The sequence below is a fragment of the Dipodomys spectabilis genome, unplaced genomic scaffold (genome assembly GCF_019054845.1).
Source record: "Dipodomys spectabilis isolate Male_0828 unplaced genomic scaffold, ASM1905484v1 ptg000034l, whole genome shotgun sequence".
Lineage (NCBI taxonomy): Eukaryota > Metazoa > Chordata > Mammalia > Rodentia > Heteromyidae > Dipodomys > Dipodomys spectabilis.
In genome coordinates, this window is record NW_024870711.1 from 8,386,062 (window position 1) to 8,390,314 (window position 4,253).

Here is a 4,253-nt window from a genome sequence, read left to right on the forward strand (position 1 = left end):
AGCTACTCAGGAGGCTTGAGATCTGAGGATCGTGGTTCAAAGCCAGCCCCGGCAGGAAAGTCTATGAGACTCTTATCTCCAGTAAACCACCAGAAAACCAGAAATGGTGTTGTGGCTCAAGTGGTAAAGTGCTAGCCTTGAGCTGAAGAGCTGAGGGACAGCGCCCAGGCCCAGAGTTCAAGCCCCACAACTGATGAAAGAAAGAAAAAGAAAGAAAGTTTAACATGGAAGGCAGAACTCTGCTTGGGTAGCAGTAATATAATTAATTTAAACTTTTTACTTAAATTTATTTATTTATTTATTTTTGGGTCAGTCGTGGGGCTTGAACTCTGGGCCTGAGCACTGTCCCTGTGCTCTTCAGCTCAAGGCGAGTGCTCTACCACTTGAGCCACAGCGCCACTTCCATTATTTAAATTTAAATTTAATTTTTATTTATTTATTGCCAGTCCTGGGTACTGAACTCAGGGCCTGGACACTGTCCCCAAGCTTCTTTTGCTCAAGGCTAGCGCTCTACCTCTAGCCACAGCACCACTTCTGGCTTTTTCTGTTTATGTAGTACTGAGGAATCAAAACCCAGGGCCTCATGCATGCTAGGCAAGCACTCTACCACTGAGCCACCTTCCCAGCCCCATGCTCTGTGTCTTCTTTCCAAGTAGGTGCTCTACCTCTTGAGCCACAACTCCACTTCTAGCTTTTTTCTTGTGGTTAATGGAGGTAAGACTCTTTCAGACTTGTCTGACAGGGCTGGCTTCAAATCCCAATCTTCAGATCTCCTAATCTGCTCAGCATCCTGAGAAGCTAGGATCACAGGCCTGAGCCACCTGCATCCCACAAAACCGTATGGAGTTGAAAACTTCCCATCAATCATAATGTCTCCCTGTCTTTGAAAATAGACTGAGTAGAGCTCTTTCATACGTCCACAAATAGGGCATAATAAATAAACTGGAAAATAAACATCTTCAAAACGTGTAAATGAAAGAAAACACAAACAGGGGGCACCCGGATTTGAACCGGGGACCTCTTGATCTGCAGTCAAATGCTCTACCCCTGAGCTATACCCCCAGTGCCTGTGAGGGGAGGCTCTCATCCCTTTATCTCTAAGCACTCAAGGCCTGGCGGCCTCTCGCTTACGCCGGCCTGAGGGCTCCCTCGCCCCAGGGCCCCGCGGCCCCGGAAGCCGGGCCGCTGATAACCCGCCGCCATCTTCTGCTCGCAGCCCGAGGGCCGCTGGCCTAGCAGGGCCTCCCCGGCCTTCGCGGGGAGCCTGGAGCGGCGTCAGGGGTGTGACCCCGGCCCCCCCAAGCCGCAGGGCAGTGAGCGCAGGCCAGGCCAGTGGTCTTAACGGAGAAGGCAAGGCGCAAGACGCACAGAGGAGCCTCGGCTGCGGTTCAAGGCCACTAGGGGCCTGGGAGCGCAAAGTCTGCCTGTGTGTGTGTGTGTGTGTGTGTGTGTGTGTGTGTGTAGTAAGGCAAAGGTCATCGAGGGACAACTCAGCTGGTAGACAAGGAAGCTGATAGACTTTCGGGAAGTCAAGGTGAAGTTCAGTAACACCACACAATACACATTAAAACAAACGGGCTGGAGGAGTGGCTCAAGCGGTAGAGCACCTGCCTAACAAGCACGGGGCTGACCTCTAACCCCAGTACCACAAATCAGTCAATCAACGCCTAGTAAAACAAAAGCAATTGGACTATAAATTGGTAAAAGTCTATCTTGTGACGGACAAAACCAAAACCAGCAGATAGCTTATTTTTTTGTGCCAGAACTGGGGCTTGAACTCATTTTGCTCAAAACTGGCACTCTACCACGTGAGCCACAGCTTCACCTCTGGCTTTTTGCTGTTAGGTGGGGGTCAGAGTCTTTTGGGTTTGTTGCCCTTGGATGGCTTCGATTCTCAGACTTCAGCATCCTGAATAGCTAGGATGTCAATTATGAACTGTTGGGAGCCAAAAGTTGAGTCTCTCAACATAATAGGCTTAACTATCTCACTGGAACAACTTGAGGCTGAGTTTACAGAATCCCACCTTTTTACCACGCCCTAAGTAAACACTCTGCAGCTGCTAAAGACCGACCACCTTTTCACCTTGCCCAAACATCCTACAGCTGCTTCAGCCAATGAAAAAGCTTCCTTATTCCAAGCATGTAAATACAGCTGTGTGAAAAATAAAATTAAGCAGCAGCAGCAGCAGCAGCTTGATCAGAATCTCTGTCTTGCTGTCATTCTTCGTGTCTCTTGTCCCTTCATTCCTTCTCGTTTAGGTTCATTGCCCTCGTTGAAGTCCTGTAGGTCGGAACAATGAACCACCAGCTCTGGGCTGCAGTGTTACTGAAAATGGGCTGTAGTTCAGTGGCAGAGCACTTGGGTAATACCTGTTATAAGGCCCTGGGTTTTATCCCCAACTCACCTGTAATCCCAACGCTCAAGAAGGCTGAGAATTCCAGGTCAGCCTGAGCTAGAGTGAAATCCGATCTCAAATAACCTATCTAAACAGGGCTGCAGACTTGCTCAATGGTGAGTGCTTGCCTAGAACACACAGATCCCTGACTTCCATCCTGCCGCTGTGAAATTAAAACCTTGAGATGCCTAATATTCAAGATTAGTGCTAAGTAATGTAAGGTATATTCACATACCTAAAAACTACACAGCTACCCAAACGCTTTAATATGATTCTTAAGAAATTATGAATTGCATTTCAAGTTCTCAATTCTGACCATGAGAATTACTTGGGAGGGCAAGGGGTGTGTGTGAAATGCTGGCTAATTAGCTCAGGAAATCTGGGACTGATATCCTTTTTTTTTTTTAAATGTGTAGCAATGATTGGAAATCATGTTAAATGATGGAGTGCTATCTTAAATGTAAAGACACATCAAACAAAAAGCTAAAAGGAAAATTTTGGAATCTAACAAGCTCCTATCTCCACGGTATGATGATGAGTGATGACTTCTTTATGTGTTTCTGTATTTTCGTTTCATGTATTACTGCATCCATCAGTGAGATTAAAAATCACTTTTTGCGGTGATACTAGGTACTTACTAGAGGAATGCGAGGCTTGCGGTAATACTCAGGGCCCCACGCTTGCTAAAAACGAACTCTCACTTCAGCCACACCCTTGGCCTTCTTTTATTTTTTCATGCTACTTTTCACACTTGCACACTTGTAATCCTACTCAGGAGGCTGGGGCCTGAGATTCGCAGTTCGAAGCCAGCCCAGACAGGCAAGGCCGTGAGCCTCACCTCCGATGAACCACCAAAAAGTCGGTAGTGGAGCCGCGGCTCCAGCGGTACAGCGCCGGCCTTGAACAGAAGCTCAGGGGCAGCGCGCCAGCGCCGCGGGGTGGACTTGAACCCACAACTGCGCGGGAAGGCGTCTGCCACGCACGGGGTCCCCAGGCCGGGCCGCGTTCTCCCCGGGGCGCGGGACGCCGTCGGTGGCAGGCGTGGAGCCCTCGGTGAGGAGTCCTGGCCTCCCGACGGCGTTTGCCCGGGCTGTGCGCAAAGAGGAGGACCCCGGCCTGGGTGCGGGCTGTGCGCAAAGAGGGGGACCCCGGCCTGGCGGAGGGACGAGCACAAAGAGGGGGACCCCGGCCTGGCCGCGGGCTGTGCACAGAGAAGGACCCCGGCCTGGCCCGCGGGCTGTGAACAAAGAGGGGGACCCCGGCCTGGCAGGGCTGTGCACAGAGGGGGACCCGGGCCTGGCAGGGCTGTGCACAAAGCGTGGGACCCCGGCCTGGCAGGGCTGTGCACAGAGGGGGACCCCGGCCTGGCAGGGCTGTGCACAGAGGGGGACCCGGCCTGGCCGCGGGACGAGCACAAAGAGGGGGACCCGGCCTGGCCGCGGGCTGTGCACAGAGGGGGACCCCGGCCTGGCCGCGGGCTGTGCACAAAGCGTGGGACCCCGGCCTGGGCGCCGGGCCCGGGGATGCGGGCGTTGCTTGGGCCGGAGGCCGGGCCGCTCCACGCGGCCTACGGCGCGGTTGGCGGTTGGGCTGCGTTTGGGGGAGCCCTCCCCCCTCCCCGGCCCGCGGCGTGGCCGGGCGCGGATCGAGGCGCGCGGAAAGGCCCCGCGCCACCACCGAGAGGCTCCGCGCCTTCCTAGAGCGGCCAGCGGCGACCAGGTGCCGGCGCGGGGGCCTGCGGGGCCGGCCGCCAGGGGGCAGCAGCGAGGCCGCCGGGCCGCGAGCCGCGGGGGGACACGGGCTGGGCACGGGCCGCCTGCGCAGCGAGTGTGTGTGTGTGTGTGTGTGCGCGCGCGC

The 4,253-nt window shown here is 54.2% G+C and overlaps 1 non-coding gene across 1 annotated transcript; it reads right to left on the reverse strand.

Moving 5' to 3' along the window:
* Positions 1-990: 990 nt before the first annotated feature.
* Positions 991-1,062, reverse strand: Trnac-gca. Its single transcript has one exon. It is a non-coding gene; the product is annotated as a tRNA-Cys (tRNA).
* Positions 1,063-4,253: the final 3,191 nt, after the last annotated feature.